The 24055-nt window shown below is 48.6% G+C and overlaps 1 protein-coding gene across 2 annotated transcripts in view; it reads left to right on the top strand.

Moving 5' to 3' along the window:
- The window catches only part of LOC123767975 (actin remodeling regulator NHS), a 478645-nt gene that overhangs the window by 106479 nt on the left and 348111 nt on the right, over nucleotides 1–24055 (top strand). Inside the window, exon 2 of one of the 2 annotated variants that reach the window (XM_069306562.1) lies at nucleotides 21580–21609. The exons of the other annotated variant lie outside the window; for it this stretch is intronic. The gene's annotated coding sequence lies outside the window, so the exon portion shown is untranslated. The remainder of the gene's footprint in view (nucleotides 1–21579; nucleotides 21610–24055) is intronic. 2 annotated transcript variants of the gene reach the window in all.

The following is a 24055-nucleotide window of genomic DNA, read 5'->3' as shown; positions in this document are numbered from 1 at the left end:
TACATCACAGGCTACAGGGTGGGGTGAGCCTCTACACCACAGGCTACAGGGTGGGGTCAGCCTGTACATCACAGGCTACAGGGTGGGGTCAGCCCTCTACATCACAGGCTACAGGGTGGGGTGAGCCTGTACATCACAGGCTACAGGGTGGGGTGAGCCTCTACATCACAGGCTACAGGGTGGGGTCAGCCTCTACATCACAGGCTACAGGGTGGGGTCAGCCTCTACATCACAGGCTACAGGGTGGGGTCAGCCTCTACATCACAGGCTACAGGGTGGGGTCAGCCTGTACATCACAGGCTACAGGGTGGGGTGAGCCTCTACATCACAGGCTACAGGGTGGGGTCAGCCTCTACATCACAGGCTACAGGGTGGGGTCAGCCTGTACATCACAGGCTACAGGGTGGGGTCAGCCTCTACATCACAGGCTACAGGGTGGGGTGAGCCTCTACATCACAGGCTACAGGGTGGGGTCAGCCTGTACATCACAGCCTACATGGTGGGGTCAGCCTGTACACCACAGGCTACAGGGTGGGGTCAGCCTCTACATCACAGGCTACAGGGTGGGGTCAGCCTGTACACCACAGGCTACAGGGTGGGGTCAGCCTCTACATCACAGGCTACAGGGTGGGGTCAGCCTGTACATCACAGCCTACATGGTGGGGTCAGCCTGTACACCACAGGCTACAGGGTGGGGTCAGCCTCTACATCACAGGCTACAGGGTAGGGTGAGCCTCTACATCACAGGCTACAGGGTGGGGTCAGCCTGTACATCACAGGCTACAGGGTGGGGTCAGCCTCTACATCACAGCCTACATGGTGGGGTCAGCCTGTACACCACAGGCTACAGGGTGGGGTGAGCCTCTACATCACAGGCTACAGGGTGGGGTCAGCCTGTACATCACAGGCTACAGGGTGGGGTGAGCCTCTACATCACAGGCTACAGGGTGGGGTCAGCCTGTACATCACAGGCTACAGGGTGGGGTCAGCCCGTACATCACAGGCTACAGGGTGGGGTCAGCCTCTACATCACAGGCTACAGGGTAGGGTGAGCCTCTACATCACAGGCTACAGGGTGGGGTCAGCCTGTACATCACAGCCTACATGGTGGGGTCAGCCTCTACATCACAGGCTACAGGGTGGGGTCAGCCTGTACATCACAGGCTACAGGGTGGGGTCAGCCTCTACATCACAGGCTACAGGGTGGGGTCAGCCTCTACATCACAGGCTACAGGGTAGGGTGAGCCTCTACATCACAGGCTACAGGGTGGGGTCAGCCTGTACACCACAGGCTACAGGGTAGGGTCAGCCTCTACATCACAGGCTACAGGGTGGGGTCAGCCTGTACATCACAGGCTACAGGGTGGGGTCAGCCTCTACATCACAGGCTACAGGGTGGGGTCAGCCTCTACATCACAGGCTACAGGGTGGGGTCAGCCTCTACATCACAGGCTACAGGGTGGGGTCAGCCTGTACATCACAGGCTACAGGGTGGGGTCAGCCTCTACATCACAGGCTACAGGGTGGGGTCAGCCTGTACATCACAGGCTACAGGGTGGGGTCAGCCTGTACATCACAGGCTACAGGGTGGGGTCAGCCTGTACATCACAGGCTACAGGGTGGGGTCAGCCTCTACATCACAGGCTACAGGGTGGGGTCAGCCTGTACATCACAGGCTACAGGGTGGGGTCAGCCTCTACATCACAGGCTACAGGGTGGGGTCAGTCTCTACATCACAGGCTACAGGGTGGGGTCAGCCTGTACATCACAGGCTACAGGGTGGGGTCAGCCTCTACATCACAGGCTACAGGGTGGGTCAGCCTCTACATCACAGGCTACAGGGTGGGGTCAGCCTGTACATCACAGGCTACAGGGTGGGGTCAGCCTGTACATCACAGGCTACAGGGTGGGGTGAGCCTCTACATCACAGGCTACAGGGTGGGGTCAGCCTCTACATCACAGGCTACAGGGTGGGGTCAGCCTCTACATCACAGGCTACAGGGTGGGGTCAGCCTCTACATCACAGGCTACAGGGTGGGGTCAGCCTCTACATCACAGGCTACAGGGTGGGGTGAGCCTGTACATCACAGGCTACAGGGTGGGGTCAGCCTGTACATCACAGGCTACAGGGTGGGGTCAGCCTGTACATCACAGGCTACAGGGTGGGGTCAGCCTCTACATCACAGGCTACAGGGTGGGGTCAGCCTCTACATCACAGGCTACAGGGTGGGGTCAGTTTTTCATCAAATAGACGATCATTGGTGCGGTGCTCACGGTACTGTGTACGTTTAGGGGTGATCCTAGATGGCATGGGTTCGAATCCTGGCCGGGTCAAAGTTTATATATATATATATATATATATATATATATATATATATATATATATATATATATATATATATATATATATATATATATATATATATATATATTATATAATATATAATATATATAATATAATATATATTGTTTTTCGCGGAGGTGTGATAGCGTGGCCCTGCCCGTCTCTCACCCCAAGCTGGAATCCTTGACGTACTTGTAACAGCGGAGATCCCACCACTCCACAAAGTAGGTCAGGAAGCAGATGCAAACATATTGTAAACCAACAACACTAACATCATAAATCATAATACTCTTAGAGAGTGTTATGAAGCAAGACACAACACGTGGACTCCACAGATTATACATTAGAGATAGACAAGGATACAAACTATAGTTCCGTATCATCCTTCGCAAATGTCTTTAGGAGTTATATATTAGTGTAGACAACATAGACACAGCAAAGTTCAAATCTGATGTAAATTAGGTTTTTGAATGGGCCACAGAATATATTATTTTTAATTAAGATAATTTGGAGCTCTATAAAACTGAAGAACTGTCTCCTGATCACTCTTCCAACATCTTTCGTGTGATGTTAGTACAACAGGTGTGTAAATTATAAGCAGCAATTCGCTCCCCCCCCCCCTTGAGTAGGGGAGCTATATTTGCTGGTTTAAGTACCTTTGGTATCACACCTGTATCTAAGCCTGTTCTCCACACTGCACTGAGCACTTAAGTTGGTAATATACATTTCCTTACAAGTATGGAATTGCAAGAGGGTCAGGTTGATAAGGTATCCTTCAAGAGGGTCAGGTTGATAAGGTATCCTTCAAGAGGGTCAGGTTGATAAGGTATCCTTCGGAGGTGTTTAACTCTTGAACACCACAAGAGGTCAGCTAGTTATGCTTTTTTTCCTCGTTCTTATTTCGGATATAGACAAAAATACTAGTATTCGTTTGCCTTGTTCGGGTAGAAGGTAGACACAGTAGTCGCTTCTGTATATATTTATTGACTGAGACAGCAAGGTATATATCTGCCTAGCCGAGGTCCTTCTACTCTGAGTCTGTGAGGAGAACTGACGCTGCTGGGAGCATGCCTGATGCTCCTCTGTCTGGCATGACGTCAGAGGCCTACTCGCCTGTGATTGGTTACATTTCAACTGACAGAATTTGAGTATAATACTAGTCACAGCTTCATGTGACTGTAACTTCTAGTCACAGCTTCATGTGACTGTAACTTTGCGGGTGATAAACAAAATCAACATGATGTCTGACGACCTGACATTTAGTGAACATAACTGAGCAAATATAGCAGCGGCCAGGAAAATGATAGGATGAATTATGAGAACGTTCACATCCAATATTGTGCCATAGGCACAATCATTAAAGAGGAGCTGACATGCACAGAGCTCCTGAACTCGACAAATGAGGCGGTAGAGGTTCTTGGAATCAAGGTAGAAAATATAAATATAATTATTATTCTAATATACAAACCGCCAGAGGCATCAGTTGAGGAATTCACTGAGCAGATCCACAAAATGGAGAATATCCTTGATAACCTATCAAACCCAGTACCAGATATCATCTTCCTTGGAGACTTCAATCTACCCAGTTTAAAATGGAGAATAGTAAACAATAACATTATAGCAGGAAGTCAACCTGGAAATAAGCAACCACAGGTCAGAGAACTACTGAGATTCTGTGACAAATTCTCGCTCAGTCAGCAGATTACAGAACCAACTAGGAACGAGAACACGCTGGACCTGATATTCACGAACAATGAGGAGCTAATCAGAGACATTACTGCCTCAGACACTACGTACTTGGACCACAAGCTCACTGAAGTGCAAACTAACATTAATAACGGTAGTAGGCCCAAGAGAAACAACAAGCGAGAAGGGTTATTATGTAAATTCAATTTTAATAATAAGAGGACAGACTGGGAGAAAATAAACAGGGAACTTACAAACATTCAATGGGAAAATGTTTTAAGAAATAAAAATCCTACACAAGGAATAGAAAAACTGACTTCTGAAGCATATGAAGTCTGTCTGAAACATGTTCCTTTGAGGAAAGCCAGAAAGAGGTCCACTGTAGAAAGAGAACGCAGACGACACTACAAAAGGATGAAGAAATTAACAAAAATGCTTAAGCAGACACGACTTTCCATACAAAGCAGAAATAATTTTAACAGGGAGATTGAAGAAATTTAACAGAGACTGAAGCATTCATATCAGATTGAATAAAGGCAACTAGAACAAAGAAATTCAAGAAATAAGAAAAAGAAATAAAGAAATCCCAAAATATTTCTTCACATATGCTAAATCAACAGCAAAAACCACTGCCAGTATTGGACCTATTCGTATTAGTGAAGGTTCATACACGGAGGATGACAAAGAAATTAGCGAAATCCTAAAAAAACTGTATAAGGACATGTTTAGCACTCCGATACATAGCATGAAAGTGGATGATCCGGACAACTTCTTTATGGGCGATATCCAAACACCTGTAAATATAACTAATATCAACACGAGCGTGGCAGATTTTGAAAGAGAAATTGACAATATGCCCATGCACTCGGCCCCGGGTCCAGACTCATGGAATTCAATATTTATTAAGAAATGTAAAGTGCCGGTAGCACAGGCACTCAGTATAGTGTGGAGGAAGAGCTTGGACACGGGGGAGATACCAGATGCACTTAAAGTAGCAGACATAGCCCCTCTACACAAGGGAGGGAGCAAAGCATTGGCAAAGAATTATAGACCAGTTGCACTAACGTCCCACATAATAAAAGTATTTGAAAGAGTGATCAGGAGTCAGGTCACTAGTTTCATGGAGACCAATGACCTCCACAATCCAGGTCAACATAGATTTAGAGCGGGAAGATCGTGCCTCTCACAGCTACTTGACCAGTATGACAAAATCACTGAGGCATTAGAAAAACAAACAGAATGCAGATGTCGTATACACAGATTTCGTAAAGGCATTCGATAAATGTGACCATGGAGTGATAGCACACAAAATGAGGTCAATGGGAATAACTGGTAAAGTAGGACGCTGGATACTCAGTTTCCTGTCGAACAGAACACAAAGAGTAACAGTCAACCATATAAAATTGAGTCCAAGAGCAGTTAAAAGCTCAGCAATTCAAGGTACATTCAATGCACCACTACTTTTCCTTATTCTCATATCAGATATAGATAGACTCAAACACAAGGCACAGCTTCGTATCATCCTTTGCAGATGACACAAAAATCAGCATGAAAATTACCTCTGCTGAAGATATTAAAAAACTACAAGCAGATATTAATAAACTTTTCGACTGCACAGCAGAAAATAACATGATGTTTAACAGCGATAAATTCCAGGTACTCAGGTACGGTAAAATGAGGACCTTAAACATAATACAGGGTACAAAACGCATTCAAATCTGCCCATAGTAGGAAAGCAACATGTAAAGGATTTGGGAATAATAATGTCTGACGACCTAACGTTTAGGGAGCATAACCAAGCAAATATTGCGTCAGCCAGAAAAATGATAGGATGGATTACGAGAACTTTCAAATCCAGGGATCCCATCACAATGATTGTACTCTTCAAGTCACTTGTGTTGTCCCGTCTTGAGTACTGCTCAGTACTCACTTTCCCCTTCAGAGCAGGAGAGATTGCTGAAATAGAGGGAATACAGAGAACATATACGGCACGCATAGACGAGATAAAGGACCTAAATTATTGGGATCGTCTCAAAGCTCTCCAAATGTACTCACTTGAAAGGAGACGAGAGAGATACCAAATACTGTACACATGGAAAATACTGGAGGGACAGGTCCCTAATCTGCACAGTAAGATAACAACGTACTGGAGTGAGCGATATGGAAGAAAATGCAGAATAGAACCAGTAAAGAGCAGAGGTGCCATAGGCACAATCAGAGAACACTGTATAAACATCAGAGGTCCAGTGAAGAGCAGAGGTGCCATAGGCACAATCAGAGAACACTGTATAAACATCAGAGGTCCACAGCTGTTCAACACCCTCCCAGCAAACATTTGAAATATTGCTGGAACAAAGGAGGATATATTCAAGAAGCTCATAGATAAGTTCTTGCAAGAAGTGCCAGACCAACCAGGCTATAGTTGATATGTGGGCCTGCGGTCAGCTCGAAGCAACAGTCTGTTGGACCAAGTTATCACAAGTCGAGCCTGATGGCCGGGCTCGGGTAGTAACAGAACTCGGAAAATCTTGCAGGTAGTCCTCTTGTGTGTAGAGTAAGGGTGTTGAAAAGTCTTAATATCCCCAAATGTTGACAGAATTGTCTCGCAGTGTGCCTATTGTACCTCTTTTTGTCCACTGCGGGCTCACCATAGCCCGTGCTACTTGGAACTTTTTGTTCCAGGTAGCGAATCTTAAACAACAACATCTTTTTGTCAACGAGGCAATTTTGTGCTTCCTGCCACGCCTCCTGGTCTCACGAGGAGATATTTCCGTGTGTAGAAGAGAAGAGCACTCAGAGATGCTCCTGGGAAGAGAAGGTGGTGGTTGTGTAGGCAGTGAGAGAAGACAGAGGCCGGGGTGAGGGCGAGTGTGGACGCCAGCGCAAGTAACATCACACGAACACTGTGTATAGTGGAGCAGGTCTGAGGTGAGAACATCTTGGCCCCCCGGCCGCCCCCACCAGGTACCTGCACCCGGGGGAACACTCTCTACACGGTAATGACAGGTCACAGTACACCGTCTCTTAACACTAGTTAACATTTCCACACTTCCGCAACATACTTCACTATCTTACTCTAATTGACAGATACTTCCTAAATTGTAAGGCTGGAGGTACACCATGGTTCGTAACCTGCCACATCCACTCCTCCCCTCCCTGTGGTGGCTCCAAGGATCAATGTCCTTGCGGCCCGGTCTCTAATCAGACCTCGGGCCTCTGATGTTGATAGTTCTCTCTTGAACACTGTGAGGGGTCGGCCAGTTATGTCCCTTATGTGTAGTGGAAGCGTGTTGAACAGTCTCGGGCCTCTGATATTGATAGTTCTCTCTTGAACACTGTGAGGGGTCGGCCAGTTATGTCCCTTATGTGTAGTGGAAGCGTGTTGAACAGTCTCGGGCCTCTGATGTTGATAGCTCTCTCTTGAACACTGTGAGGGGTCGGCCAGTTATGTCCCTTATGTGTAGTGGAAGCGTGTTGAACAGTCTCGGGCCTCTGATGTTGATAGTTCTCTCTTGAACACTGTGAGGGGTCGGCCAGTTATGCCCCTTATGTGTAGTGGAAGCGTGTTGAACAGTCTCGGGCCTCTGATGTTGATAGTTCTCTCTTGAACACTGTGAGGGGTCGGCCAGTTATGTCCCTTATGTGTAGTGGAAGCGTGTTGAACAGTCTCGGGCCTCTGATGTTGATAGTTCTCTCTTGAACACTGTGAGGGGTCGGCCAGTTATGTCCCTTATGTGTAGTGGAAGCGTGTTGAACAGTCTCGGGCCTCTGATGTTGATAGTTGATGGGCCTCTCTCTATCAAAAAGCAAAATGCAAATGTAGTATTGCAAAATTATAGATGTAGTATACATCTATATACATATATACTATATACATCTATATACATATATACTATATACATCTATATACATATATACTATATACATCTATATACATATGTAAAGCAAAATGCAGATGTCGTATAAACAGACTTTGCAAAGGCATTCGACAAATGTGACCATGGAGTGATAGCACTCAAAATAAGGTCAATGGGTATAACTGGTAAAGTAGGACGCTGGATACTCAATTTCCTGTCGAACGGAACACAAAGAGTAGCAGTCAATCAAATAAAATCGAGTTCAAGCGCAGTTAAAAGCTCTGTACCTCAAGGTACAGTCCTTGCACCACTGCTGTTCCTTATTCTCATATCAGATATAGACAAGAATACAAGTCACAGCTTCGTGTCATCCTTTGCAGATGACAAAAATGAGCATGAAAATTACCTCTGCTGAAGACATTGAAAAATTACAAGCAGATATCAACAAAGTTTTTGATTTGGCAGCAGAAAATAACATGATGTTTAACAGTGATAAATTCCAGGTACTCAGGTATGGCAAAAATGAGGATCTGAAACATAATACAGGGTACAAAACACAATCGAATCTGCCCATAGTAGGAAAACAGCATGTCAAGGATTTGGGAATGATGATGTCCGACGACCTAACGTTTAGGGAAATGATAGGAAGCCAGAAAAATGATAGGATGGATTAGATCAAGCATTAGAAATATTGCCGGAACAAAGGTGGATGTATTCAAGAGGCACTTAGATAAGTTCTTGCAAGAAATAGCCGGACCAAGCAGACTGTAGCCTGCAGGCAGCTTGCGGGCAGCTCCAAGCAACAGCCTGGTGAACCAAGTTATCACAAATCGAACCTGGTCTCTGGCTGGACTCGGGAAGTGGAAGAACTCCCGAAACCCTCCCCAGGTATGCTCCAGGTACCCCTGGAGGCTGCTGTAGCCAAGGGCAAGGCTGACAGCGAGGTCAGGCACCCAGTGAGTGAACAAGTGAGGCGCACAGTGCGTCAGGCCACCAGTGTAGTAATACTGAAGGCGTGGGCAGAAGCAGTGTAAGGCAGAGTAGTGTAGCTTGTAGTGTGACATGAGCACTTGTGAGTGAGCGAGTGTGTGTGCTGCTACCACAACAACCCTTCCTTGTTTGGCTCACTCTGGCACGCTCATGCTGGCAAGGCTGGCTTATGTCCCTCCCTCACACTTGCCTCCCTCACACTTGCCTCCCTCACACTTGCCTCCCTCACACTTGCCTCCCTCACATTTGCCTCCCTCACACTTGCCTCCCTCACACTTGCCTCCCTCACACTTGCCTCCCTCACACTTGCCTCCCTCACACTTGCCTCCCTCACACTTGCCTCCCTCACACTTGCCTCCCTCACACTTGCCTCCCTCACACTTGCCTCCCTAACACTTCTCTCCCTCCCCTTACTCACACTTGCCTCCCTCACACTTGCCTCCCTCACACTTGCCTCCCTCACACTTGCCTCCCTCACACTTGCCTCCCTCACACTTGCCTCCCTCACACTTCTCTCCCTCCCCTTACTCACACTTGCCTCCCTCACACTTCCCTACTTCACCTTACTCAGAGCAGAGGTGCCATAGGCACAATCAGAGAATACTGTATAAACATCAGAGGTCCAGTGAAGAGCAGAGGTGCCATAGGCACAATCAGAGAATACTGTATAAACATCAGAGGTCCAGTGAAGAGCAGAGGTCCCATAGGCACAATCAGAGAACACTGTATAAACATCAGAGGTCCAGTGAAGAGCAGAGGTGCCATAGGCACAATCAGAGAACACTGTATAAACATCAGAGGTCCAGTGAAGAGCAGAGGTGCCATAGGCACAATCAGAGAACACTGTATAAACATCAGAGGTCCAGTGAAGAGCAGAGGTGCCATAGGCACAATCAGAGAACACTGTATAAACATCCGCGGTTGTTCAACGTCCTCCCAGCAAGCATAAGAAATATTGCAGGAACAACCGTGGACATCTTCAAGAGGAAACTAGATAGTTTCCTCCAAGGAGTGCCGGACCAACCGGGCTGTGGTGGGTATGTGGTCCTGCGGGCCGCTCCAAGCAACAGCCTGGTGGACCAAACTCTCACAAGTCAAGCCTGGCCTCGGGCCGGGCTTGGGGAGTAGAAGAACTCCCAGAACCCCATCAACCAGGTATATGTGGGCCTGCGGGCCGCTCCAAGCAACAGCCTGGTGGACCAAACTCTCACAAGTCAAGCCTGGCCTCGGGCCGGGCTTGGGGAGTAGAAGAACTCCCAGAACCCCATCAACCAGGTATATGTGGGCCTGCGGGCCGCTCCAAGCAACAGCCTGGTGGACCAAACTCTCACAAGTCAAGCCTGGCCTCGGGCCGGGCTTGGGGAGTAGCAGAACTCCCAGAACCCCATCAACCAGGTTCAACCAGGTAACAGTATGCTGCCCCCATCACCACAAGGGGGTACACCTCCCCCCCCCCAATGCAGTCTAACAGCATCGTTATCGCGGGTTGCTCCATAACCATGACCCCCCCCCCTCCCCCTCCTCGAAGTGCAGCTGGTGTTGCTTGATGATGAGCCTAATATTGCAAGGAGGATATTAGGAAGTAGGCCAGGAGGTGCAAACTGCTTGCTCAAGGTGCAGGGATGGCAGGCGGCCGCTATAACGATTAATGGAGCACATTTGGCCAGGGTTTAAGTACACCCTCGGGTACACCTCCCTGCTCCCACACCTACACCTTCCTCTAGTCTCCATTTGTGAAATTACACACACACTATCATCTCTTAACTCCCTTAAAGGTAAACTATTGCCTTCTCTAACACGACTGGTTACCTGTGTCTACTCTCCTGCTTGATGCCTGCTTGATGGGGTTCTGGGAGTTCTTCTACTCCCCAAGCCCGGCCCGAGGCCAGGCTTGACTTGTGAGAGTTTGGTCCACCAGGCTGTTGCTTGGAGCGGCCCGCAGGCCCACATATACCTGGTTGATGGGGTTCTGGGAGTTCTTCTACTCCCCAAGCCCGGCCCGAGGCCAGGCTTGACTTGTGAGAGTTTGGTCCACCAGGCTGTTGCTTGGAGCGGCCCGCAGGCCAACATATACCTGGTTGATGGGGTTCTGGGAGTTCTTCTACTCCCCAAGCCCGGCCCGAGGCCAGGCTTGACTTGTGAGAGTTTGGTCCACCAGGCTGTTGCTTGGAGCGGCCCGCAGGTCCACATATACCTGGTTGATGGGGTTCTGGGAGTTCTTCTACTCCCCAAGCCCGGCCCGAGGCCAGGCTTGACTTGTGAGAGTTTGGTCCACCAGGCTGTTGCTTGGAGCGGCCCGCAGGCCCACATATACCTGGTTGATGGGGTTCTGGGAGTTCTTCTACTGCCCAAGCCCGGCCCGAGGCCAGGCTTGACTTGTGAGAGTTTGGCCCACCAGGCTGTTGCTTGGAGCGGCCCGCAGGCCCACATATACCTGGTTGATGGGGTTCTGGGAGTTCTTCTACTGCCCAAGCCCGGCCCGAGGCCAGGCTTGACTTGTGAGAGTTTGGTCCACCAGGCTGTTGCTTGGAGCGGCCCGCAGGCCCACATATACCTGGTTGATGGGGTTCTGGGAGTTCTTCTACTCCCCAAGCCCGGCCCGAGGCCAGGCTTGACTTGTGAGAGTTTGGTCCACCAGGCTGTTGCTTGGAGCGGCCCGCAGGCCCACATATACCTGGTTGATGGGGTTCTGGGAGTTCTTCTACTCCCCAAGCCCGGCCCGAGGCCAGGCTTGACTTGTGAGAGTTTGGTCCACCAGGCTGTTGCTTGGAGCGGCCCGCAGGCCCACATATACCTGGTTGATGGGGTTCTGGGAGTTCTTCTACTCCCCAAGCCCGGCCCGAGGCCAGGCTTGACTTGTGAGAGTTTGGTCCACCAGGCTGTTGCTTGGAGCAGCCCGCAGGTCCACATACCCACCACAGCCCGGTTGGTCCGGCACTTTGGTCACTCTGTCACACTCTCCTCCCTTACCCAACCACTCCAACGCCACGGCTAGTAGCTCGAGTGACACAGTTGTAGGCCCTACCAATTCATGTTGGTCGGGGGACCTGGATCAGGCACAGAAAATTAGTGAGCTTATGCATACAGTAGAAAAACAAAGCAGAATTGTGGAAAAGCTGACCAAGCAGATAACCGAACATAATAAGGATATCATGCACCACAAGACGATGATAACCACTCTTCAGGACACTGTGAGAGTATTCAAGTTGAAGTATGTTTATTGAGATAAGCAATAAATACATCTCAAAGGGATAGAGTAGCCTAGGCTATTTCTACCCCCCTACCTTGAGGCTACCTTGAGGTGCTTCCGGGGCTTAGTGTCCCCGCGGCCCGGTCGTCGACCAGGCCTCCTGGTTGCTGGACTGATCAACCAGGCTGTTGGACGCGGCTGCTCGCAGCCTGACGTATGAGTCACAGCCTGGTTGATTAGGTATCCTTTGGTATCCTTATCCTTTACCCCTCGTGAGAGTATTAACTGAGTGCAGGCCACACCACCCTGGGGTACCACCATGTGCTCCCATGCGGCCAGTACCCCAGGGGAGACCCCAGCAGGGGGTGTCCCAGCCCTCACACCAGCTGGGCTCTCCCACCACGGCTGCCCACACCCCAGCCTCATCAACACAGTGCGCTATGAACAGAGGTCAACTATTCCACATAGAAACGCATAGTGCTGTCGATGAGTATTATGGGTCAACTGATCCTGATGATGAACGTAATGACACTGAAGGTGAGAACTTTAATGGTGATGACGATCAAGATGTTGATACCGGGTCTAATAAACTCTGTTTGAAGGAATACAGTAGTGGAAATGTTGAAAGTGATTGTGGTAAAGAACAAAGTGAAACCAGTGACGATTGTAGTGATAGTGACGAATCTGAGTGGCGGCCTCTGAATCTCATAAGAACAAGTACAGTGTCATCAAGATACTCAGTTGGAATATTGCTTCTCTTAGAAAACGGTATTCAGACCTCCATCATAAGGTAATGACTGAAGACATAGATATTGTCTGCCTCCAGGAAACCCTAACTCCCGCAGGTAAAACCCCGCATAATCTGCCTAGTTATCAGTGTTATAATCCCAGATCAAAAAATACGTGTTTTATGTATGTTAAAAAATCCCTGCCGCATGAGCCACTTCCCGCCCAACAACGAGAGGGGTTTCAGTATCATGGTATCCGGGGACACGTTGGTAACTCTACACTACAATATCATGGTATCCGGGTACACGTTGGTAACTCTACAATATCATGGTATCCGGGTACACGTTGGTAACTCTACACAACAATATCATGGTATCCGGGGACACGTTGGTAACTCTACACAACAATATCATGGTATCCGGGGACACGTTGGTAACTCTACACAACAATATCATGGTATCCGGGGACACGTTGGTAACTCTACACAACAATATCATGGTATCCGGGTACACGTTGGTAACTCTACACAACAATATCATGGTATCCGGGGACACGTTGGTAACTCTACACAACAATATCATGGTATCCGGGGACACGTTGGTAACTCTACACAACAATATCATGGTATCCGGGTACACGTTGGTAACTCTACATTACAATATCATGGTATCCGGGGACACGTTGGTAACTCTACACTACAATATCATGGTATCCGGGGACACGTTGGTAACTCTACACAACAATATCATGGTATCCGGGGACACGTTGGTAACTCTACACAACAATATCATGGTATCCGGGTACACGTTGGTAACTCTACATTACAATATCATGGTATCCGGGGACACGTTGGTAACTCTACACTACAATATCATGGTATCCGGGGACACGTTGGTAACTCTACACAACAATATCATGGTATCCGGGTACACGTTGGTAACTCTAATCTTAATGTTTTGAATGCCTATGCACCTACTGGCCTCCTCCAGTATACTGACCTACCTAGTTTTGCACATACTGACCCTACGATCTTAATTGGAGATTTAAATGCTAAACACAAACAATTAGGGGATCAACTCACAAACACCAACGGGAGAAGATTGTTGGCACTTCTCGATGCATATGATGATGTTCAAATTATCAGTAAGAATCAACCAACGCAAATATATGGAGGAGTCCTAGATAGGTGCATTGGCTTTAACCTGTCATACACAACTCATGAGACTGATATTATGGATGACTTAATGTCTGACCATTTAGCCATAACAGCTAACATACACGTGGCGAATGTTGACCTACCTGGCACTAAGCTGAGTAGACGCAGGCTAACAGTAAGGAAAGAGCAAGAAAAATTCTTTATAGACAGCATAGAACATTGGTATAACAATTATGAGCCTGAGAATGTACAACAGTTTTATGATGACCTCATAAATAATACCTATGAGGCCATCAAAAATAGTGAGTTACGCCAAACAAAAAGAAGCACTGGTAAACAGGTCAGACACAACCAGTACTATGATGATGCTAAACTGAAAGAGCTTAAATCAATTGCTAGACAGACAGGTAAAGCATATAAGAGCCTTAGAACTCCTCAAATGTTAAAACTGTTTCAGGCCGTGCTTGCAGCGGCAAGGGAGAGAATGACTGAACTGAGACAAAATGAATGGGAGGGTTTTGTTAGTGGACTTAACCTGCATACTCCCCTGGGCAAAGCCTGGAAAGGCATAAACAAAATTATTGGTAAAAATAGTAGACAAGTTTCACACCCAAACCCGCTACAGAAAGCCAATCAGTTAATTGCAAAATGGGCTCAGGTTTCCAGCCTTGGAATGTTACCAGCTAGCACTGGGGAGAAATTGCAGGCGAGGTCCACAGACAGAAATTCTCTCATAAATTTCATGATGAGCAAGCAACATGATGAATGTGATGTTCCATATACAGATTATGAATTGGATGCAGCCCTCTCCAGGGGCAGTAGCACTGCTCCTGGTGAGGACGGTATCACCTATGATATTCTAAGACTCCTACATCGTGTACTTGGTAACCCATTATTAGAATTGTTTAATGCCAGCTATGTCACTGGGCACTTGCCTGTATCATGGACCACCAGTCTTACGGTACCTGTACCAAAGCCTGGCCAACCTGATGCTTTCCGTCCCATCTCACTGACCAGTTGCATGTGCAAAACCTTTGAGATAATGGTGCTTAATAGATTATTGTATAGAGTTAAAGAGCACATGTCACCTGATATCAATGGTTTCACACATGGTAAAAGTGTACACAACTGTATCACAACCTTTCTTACTGTTCATGGAGATAAAAGGCACAAGTACACAACATTTCTTGATTTAAAAAATGCCTTTGATATTGCTAATAGGGAAGTGATTATGTATGAATTAGCGAGATTGGATATAGGGGGACATTTATTACAATGGATACGAGGCTATCTTACCAACCGGAAGTCCTCTGCACTGTTCCAAGGCTACAAGAGTGAAACTAAAGTAATGCAACTAGGCACCCCACAAGGAGGAGTACTCAGTCCTACCTTGTTTAATGTTCTAATTAATGCTTTACTAAAATCAATCCCAACTAGTCCGGCAAACATCACTATCAGCTATGCAGATGACATCCTTGTGCATACTAAAACCCACCGCGAAATGCAGTCTTAAATTGTATACATACAGCTTGTGAGAGCCTTGGTCTTGTAATCAACGCTGCTAAAACTAAGGTATTTAACAGATAAATTGGCAACCGCAAAAGTGGACCACGAAAACTTAAGATAGATAACATACCAATAGACTATGTCTCTTCTTTCAAATATCTTGGAGTCTATGTCCCTTGTACCTCAACTGCAGTCAATAAGTTACATCAACAATGTAGAGACAGACTCAAGGCTCTCAGAACTGTAGTGGGGTACAGCCCGAAATATGGTGTTAATATTAGAATAGCAAGAATGATGTATTTAGCGTATATAAGATCTCTGATAGACTATCATGCACCAGCTTTGGTCCTGCAGAATGGCAAAAGTATTGATAGACTGGAAAAAATGCAAAATGAAGCACTCAGAATTATACTTGGCTGTCCTATAACTACCAAAGTTCTCAACATGCGGAAAGAATTAAATATACTTAGCATTCGAGATAGAATATTTGAAATTAATCTTATGATGGGACTAAAGCTGCTGCGTGATAACAAAAACAACATTGTGTCAGTTGCACTGTTAGAACACATACGAAATGGAACTAGCGAGTCTAAATGGATTCAAAGAACTGCCACTCATATTAAAATGACGGGACTGCACGATGTATATACAGATGAAAGAGTACAGCACTTCCTTCCACCCTGGCAGATAGTACCTTTTGACATCCTGACCCCTGCATACCCCACCAAGAAACTAATCACAAGCAACCCTCATGCTCAGCTTGCTGCTAAATTAAGCACCATAGAGCACATTCACAATATACAAGCTGAAAACAACATTGCACAGACCATATACACTGACGGATCACTCAATACAGCTACAGGGAGGGCAGGAAGTGCTGTTATTACTCATCAGCCAGATGGCAGCACATTTCAAAGAAATATCCGAATTAGTAACTGGGCGTCCACAATGCAGGCCGAGTTGGTAGCGATACTGGTAGCACTCGAAATTCTTGACAACACTGAAGTAGACAACTTAATTATTTCTGACTCCCTTTCCTCACTACCAGCAATAAACAGTTTGCAATCAAATAATAACGTGCTTGTCTTGGAAGCTAGACGTAGATATATAAGAATACTTAGCAAGAGGGTAAATATAAAAATGTTGTGGATTCCTTCTCACATTGGCATGCAGGAACATGACAAAGTTGACGCCCTTGCTAAGGCTGCAGTAAATAAAGACTGTATTGAACGGAATCTTGAGTTATCAAATAGGTCCCTTAAAAGTGTCATTAGACGAGAACTCCTGGATGGATTTGAAGAAAGTAGAATTGTGCAAACTGGAACTAGCAGGTCCATTGTTCATCACAATGAAATGTGTGAAGTAAAACATGTGTATGGGGCAAGTAACAAAGTCAGTAGACTAACAGATGTTGTCACAGCTCGTATAAGACTTGGCTACAAGTATCTCTGGCAGTTCGGCTTGTATAGGGATCTAGATGAAGTAAAGTGTAAAGTGTGTGGACAAAGACAGGGACACACACTCGAACACTATATCTTGAATTGTAGTAAAATTGAGCCATTTAGAGATAAATCTAAGCTCATTCTGTATGATATGGCAACCTATCTTATTACCATGGATAAATTACCTGAAATCCTTGCACTGTATCCATATTTCGCTTCCAGTAGATGAACGACATATGAGATTCAGATATTGTGAGGACTAATAATAAACAGAAGCTCCCTTATGACTGTAATATCCCCATTGGTCAAACTATTATGTATTAGCGATAAGACCTACCATTAATGAATGATGACTTACTGTAAATATGTAGGTCTTGTAATAGCACTTTCTCTGTAACTAGCTGACATTGTAACTATAAGGTGTGAAGTATAGATGAAATTGTTTATGTAATAATCTAAGATGAGGTCTGATAAAGACCTTTTGTGCCCTCTGTAATGCTTTTGCCCTACCGCTCACAGGATGAGTATGGGGTGCACAATAAACTAGCCGCCTCCGGTGGCAACAATCAAATCAAATCCTTGGAGGAAACAATCTAGTTTCCTCTTGAAGATGTCCACTTTTGTTCCGGCAATATTTCTTATGCTCGCTGGGAGGATGTTGAACAACCGCGGACCTCTGATGTTTATACAGTGCTCTCTGTGCCTATGGCACCTCTGCTCTTCACTGGTTCTATTCTGCATTTTCTTCCATATCGTTCACTCCAGTACGTTGTTATTTTACTGTGTAGATTTGGGACCTGTCCCTCCAGTATTTTCCAGGTGTATATTATTTGGTATCTCTCTCGTCTCCTTTCTAGTGATAAATTTGGAGAGCTTTGAGACGATCCCAATAATTTAGGTGCTTTATCGCGTCTATCCGTGCCGTATATGTTCTCTGTATTCCCTCTATTTCAGCAATCTCTCCTGCTCTGAAGGGGGAAGTGAGTACTGAGCAGTACTCAAGACGGGACAACACAAGTGATTTGAAGAGTACGACCATTGTGATGGGATCTCTGGACTTGAAGGTTCTCGTAATCCATTCTATCATTTTTCTGGCTGACGCAATATTTGCTTGGTTATGCTCCCTAAACGTTAGGTCGTCGGACATCATTATTCTCAAATCCTTGACATGCTGTTTTCCTACTATGGGCAGATTCGATTGTGTTTTGTACCCTGTATTATGTTTAAGATCCTCATTTTTGCCGTACCTGGAATTTATCACTGTTAAACATCATGTTATTTTCTGCTATACAATTGAAAACTTTGTTTGATATCTGTTGTAATTTTTCAATGTCTTCAGCAGAGGTAATTTTCATGCTGATTTTCGTGTCATCTGCAAAGGATGACACGAAGTTGTGACTTGTATTTTTGTCTATATCTGATTTGAGAATAAGGAACAGTAGCGGTGCAAGGACTGTACCCTGAGGTACAGAGCTTTTAACATCGCTTGGACTCGATTTTATTTGATTAACTGTTATTCTTTGTGTTCTGTTCGACAGGAAATTGAGAATCCAGCGTCCTACTTTACCAGTTATTCCCACTGACCTCATTTTGTGAGCTATCACTCCATGGTCACATTTGTCGAACGCCTTCGCAAAGTCTGTGTATACAACATCTGCATTTTGCTTTTCTTCTAGAGCTTTTGTGATTTTGTCATAGTGGTTGAGTAACTGTGACAGACAGGATCTTCCCGCTTTAAATCCATGTTGTCCTGGATTGTGCAATTCATTGTTTTCCATAAAACTAGAAATTTGATTCCTAATCACTCTTTCAAACACTTTTATTATGTGTGATGTTAGTGCAACTGGCCTATAATTTTTTGCCAAGGCTTTACTCCCCCCCTTGTGCAACGGAGCTATATCTGCAGATTTAAGTGCTGCTGGTATCTCCCCTGTATCCAGGCTCTTTCTCCATATTATGCTGAGTGCTCTCGCTACTGGTACTTTACATTTCTTTATGAATATCAAATTAACGAGTGTGAATGAATAATGAATTATGCTGCTCCCGCCACGTGGGCGTGGTGGGGGCAGCATACTGTGGAGGTGGGCGTGGTGGGGGCAGCATACTGTGGGGGTGGGCGTGGTGGGGGCAGCATACTGTGGGGGTGGGCGTGGTGGTGGCAGCATACTGTGAGGGTGGGCGTGGTGGGGGCAGCATACTGTGGGGGTGGGCGTGGTGGGGGCAGCATACTGTGGGGGTGGGGGCAGCATACTGTGGGGGTGGGCGTGGTGGTGGCAGCATACTGTGGGGGTGGGCGTGGTGGGGGCAGCATACTGTGGGGGTGGGCGTGGTGGGGGCAGCATACTGTGGGGGTGGGCGTGGTGGGGGCAGCATACTGTGGGGGTGGGCGTGGTGGGGGCAGCATACTGTGGGGGTGGGCGTGGTGGGGGCAGCCTACTGTGGGGGTGGGCGTGGTGGGGGCAGCATACTGTGGGGGTGGGCGTGGTGGGGGCAGCATACTGTGGGGGTGGGCGTGGTGGGGGCAGCCTACTGTGGGGGTGGGCGTGGTGGGGGCAGCATACTGTGGGGGTGGGCGTGGTGGGGGCAGCATACTGTGGGGGTGGGGGCAGCATACTGTGGGGGTGGGCGTGGTGGTGGCAGCATACTGTGGGGGTGGGCGTGGTGGGGGCAGCATACTGTGGGGGTGGGCGTGGTGGGGGCAGCATACTGTGGGGGTGGGCGTGGTGGGGGCAGCATACTGTGGGGGTGGGCGTGGTGGGGGCAGCATACTGTGGGGGTGGGCGTGGTGGGGGCAGCATACTGTGGGGGTGGGCGTGGTGGGGGCAGCATACTGTGGGGGTGGGCGTGGTGGGGGCAGCCTACTGTGGGGGTGGGCGTGGTGGGGGCAGCATACTGTGGGGGTGGGCGTGGTGGGGGCAGCATACTGTGGGGGTGGGCGTGGTGGGGGCAGCCTACTGTGGGGGTGGGCGTGGTGGGGGCAGCATACTGTGGGGGTGGGCGTGGTAGGGGCAGCATACTGTGGGGGTGGGCGTGGTGGGGGCAGCATACTGTGGGGGTGGGGGCAGCATACTGTGGGGGTGGGGGCAGCATACTGTGGGGGTGGGGGCAGCATACTGTGGGGGTGGGGGCAGCATACTGTGGGGGTGGGGGCAGCATACTGTGGGGGTGGGGGCAGCATACTGTGGGGGTGGGGGCAGCATACTGTGGGGGTGGGGGCAGCATACTGTGGGGGTGGGGGCAGCATACTGTGGGGGTGGGGGCAGCATACTGTGGGGGTGGGGGCAGCATACTGTGGGGGTGGGCGTGGTGGGGGCAGCATACTGTGGGGGTGGGCGTGGTGGGGGCAGCATACTGTGGTGGTGGGGGCAGCATACTGTGGGGGTGGGGGCAGCATACTGTGGTGGTGGGGGCAGCATACTGTGGGGGTGGGCGTGGTGGGGGCAGCATACTGTGGGGGTGGGCGTGGTGGGGGCAGCATACTGTGGGGGTGGGCGTGGTGGGGGCAGCATACTGTGGGGGTGGGCGTGGTGGGGGCAGCATACTGTGGGGGTGGGCGTGGTGGGGGCAGCATACTGTGGGGGTGGGGGCAGCATACTGTGGGGGTGGGGGCAGCATACTGTGGGGGTGGGGGCAGCATACTGTGGGGGTGGGGGCAGCATACTGTGGTGGTGGGGGCAGCATACTGTGGGGGTGGGCGTGGTGGGGGCAGCATACTGTGGGGGTGGGCGTGGTGGGGGCAGCATACTGTGGGGGTGGGGGCAGCATACTGTGGGGGTGGGGGCAGCATACTGTGGGGGTGGGGGCAGCATACTGTGGGGGTGGGGGCAGCATACTGTGGGGGTGGGGGCAGCATACTGTGGGGGTGGGGGCAGCATACTGTGGGGGTGGGGGCAGCATACTGTGGGGGTGGGCGTGGTGGGGGCAGCATACTGTGGGGGTGGGCGTAGTGGGGGCAGCATACTGTGGGGGTGGGCGTGGTGGGGGCAGCATACTGTGGGGGTGGGCGTGGTGGGGGCAGCATACTGTGGGGGTGGGCGTGGTGGGGGCAGCATACTGTGGTGGGGGGGGGCAGCATACTGTGGGGGTGGGCGTGGTGGGGGCAGCATACTGTGGGGGTGGGCGTGGTGGGGGCAGCATACTGTGGGGGTGGGCGTGGTGGGGGCAGCATACTGTGGGGGTGGGCGTGGTGGGGGCAGCATACTGTGGGGGTGGGCGTGGTGGGGGCAGCATACTGTGGGGGTGGGCGTGGTGGGGGCAGCATACTGTGGGGGTGGGGGCAGCATACTGTGGGGGTGGGGGCAGCATACTGTGGGGGTGGGGGCAGCATACTGTGGGGGTGGGGGCAGCATACTGTGGGGGTGGGGGCAGCATACTGTGGGGGTGGGCGTGGTGGGGGCAGCATACTGTGGGGGTGGGCGTGGTGGGGGCAGCATATTGTGGGGGTGGGCGTGGTGGGGGCAGCATACTGTGGGGGTGGGGGCAGCATACTGTGGGGGTGGGGGCAGCATACTGTGGGGGTGGGGGCAGCATACTGTGGGGGTGGGCGTGGTGGGGACAGCATACTGTGGGGGTAGGGCCGAGGGGACTCAAGTCTCACCTGTAGTCTAAGTGTAAACAAATCAGTCGCCCTCATAAACAAATATATAATTGTCATTTATGGATTGTTTCTCCTGTTGCAGGTAAGTTGGCGGCTTGTTGAGTATACTGTGGTGAGTATACTGTGGTGAGTATACTGTGGTGAGTATACTGTGGTGAGTGTGCTGGTGAGTATACTGTGGTGAGTGTGCTGGTGAGTATACGGTGGTGAGTATACTGTGGTGAGTATACTGTGGTGAGTATACTGTGGTGAGTATACTGTGGTGAGTATACTGTGGTGAGTGTGCTGGTGAGTATACTGTGGTGAGTATACTGTGGTGAGTATACTGTGGTGAGTATACTGTGGTGAGTATACTGTGGTGAGTGTGCTGGTGAGTATACTGTGGTGAGTATACTGTGGTGAGTATACTGTGGTGAGTGTGCTGGTGAGTATACTGTGGTGAGTATACTGTGGTGAGTATACTGTGGTGAGTATACTGTGGTGAGTATACTGTGGTGAGTATACTGTGGTGAGTATACTGTGGTGAGTGTGCTGGTGAGTATACTGTGGTGAGTGTGCTGGTGAGTATACTGTGGTGAGTGTGCTGGTGAGTATACTGTGGTGAGTGTGCTGGTGAGTATACTGTGGTGAGTATACTGTGGTGAGTATACTGTGGTGAGTATACTGTGGTGAGTGTGCTGGTGAGTATACTGTGCTGAGTATACTGTGGTGAGTATACTGTGGTGAGTATACTGTGGTGAGTGTGCTGGTGAGTATACTGTGCTGAGTGTGCTGGTGAGTATACTGTGCTGAGTATACTGTGCTGAGTGTGCTGGTGAGTATACTGTGCTGAGTATACTGTGCTGAGTGTGCTGGTGAGTATACTGTGGTGAGTATACTGTGCTGAGTGTGCTGGTGAGTATACTGTGGTGAGTGTGCTGGTTAGTATACTGTGCCGGACCAACCGGGCTGTGGTTGGTATGTGGGCCAGCGGGCCGCTCCAAGGTAACGGTCCAAGCAACAGCCTGGTGGACCAAACTCTCACAAGTCAAGCCTGGCCTCGGGCCGGACTTGGGGAGTAGAACAACTCCCAGAACCCCATCAACCAGGAAGAGGCAGATTCCTCTGCTATGCTATCTTCTTGAAGATAGGATAGCACTCCACTCTGAAGATATCACTCCACTCTGAAGAGTGACCGTGAGGTTATCTTCAGAGATAGATCCTGTTTGTCACAGTTACTCAACCACTATGACAAAATCACAGAAGCCCTAGAAGAAAAGCAAAATGCAGATGTTGTATACACAGACTTTGCAAAGGCGTTCGACACATGTGACCATGGAGTGATAGCTCACAAAATGAGGTCAATGGGAATAACTGGAAAAGTAGGACGCTGGATACTCAATTTACTGTCGAACAGAACACAAAGAGTAACAGTCAATCAGATAAAATCGAGTCCAAGCGACGTTAAAAGCTCTGTACCTCAAGGTACAGTCCTTGCACCGCTACTGTTCCTTATTCTCATATCTGATATAGACAAAAATACACGTCACAGCTTCGTGTCGTCCTTTGCAGATGACACAAAAATGAGCATGAAAATTACCTCTGCTGAAGACATTGAAAAACTACAAGCAGATGTCAACAAAGTTTTCGATTGGGCAGCAGAAATTAACATGATGTTTAACAGTGATAAATTTCAGGTACTCAGGTACGGCAAAAATGAGGATCTGAAACATAATATGGTGTACAAAACACAATCGAATCTGCCCATAGTAGAAAAACAGCATGTCAAGGATTTGGGAATAATGATGTCCGACGATCTAACGTTTAGGGAGCATAACCAAGCAAATATTGCGTCAGCCAGAAAAATGATCGGATGGATTACGAGAACTTTCAAATCCAGGGATCCCATCACAATGGTTGTACTCTTCAAGTCACTTGTGTTGTCCCGTCTCGAGTACTGCTCAGTACTCACTTCCCCTTTCAGAGCAGGAGAGATTGCTGAAATAGAGGGAATACAGAGAACATATACGGCACGCATACACGACATAAAGCACCTAAATTATTGGGATCGTCTCAAAGCTCTCCAAATGTACTCACTAGAAAGGAGACGAGAGAGATATCAAATAATATACACATGGAAAATACTGGAGGGACAGGTCCCAAATCTACACAGTAAAATAACAACGTACTGGAGTGAACGACATGGAAGAAAATACAAGATTGAACCAGTGAAGAGCAGAGGTGCCATAGGCACAATCAGAGAACACTGTATAAACATCAGAGGTCCGCGGTTGTTCAACGTCCTCCCAGCGAGCATAAGAAATATTGCCGGAACAACCGTGGACATCTTCAAGAGAAAACTGGACTGTTTTCTAAGAGAAGTGCTGGACCAACCGGGCTGTGGTGGGTATGTGGGCCTGCGGGCCGCTCCAAGCAACAGCCTGGTGGACCAAACTCTCACAAGTCAAGCCTGGCCTCGGGCCGGGCTTGGGGAGTAGAAGAACTCCCAGAACCCCATCAACCAGATGATTTCGGGGCTTAGCGTCCCCGCGGCCCGGTCCTCGACCAAGCCTCCTTTT

This window comes from Procambarus clarkii, chromosome 58, assembly GCF_040958095.1.
Source record: "Procambarus clarkii isolate CNS0578487 chromosome 58, FALCON_Pclarkii_2.0, whole genome shotgun sequence".
NCBI classification, from domain to species: domain Eukaryota; kingdom Metazoa; phylum Arthropoda; class Malacostraca; order Decapoda; family Cambaridae; genus Procambarus; species Procambarus clarkii.
This window is presented reverse-complemented; position numbering and strand designations above follow the sequence as displayed.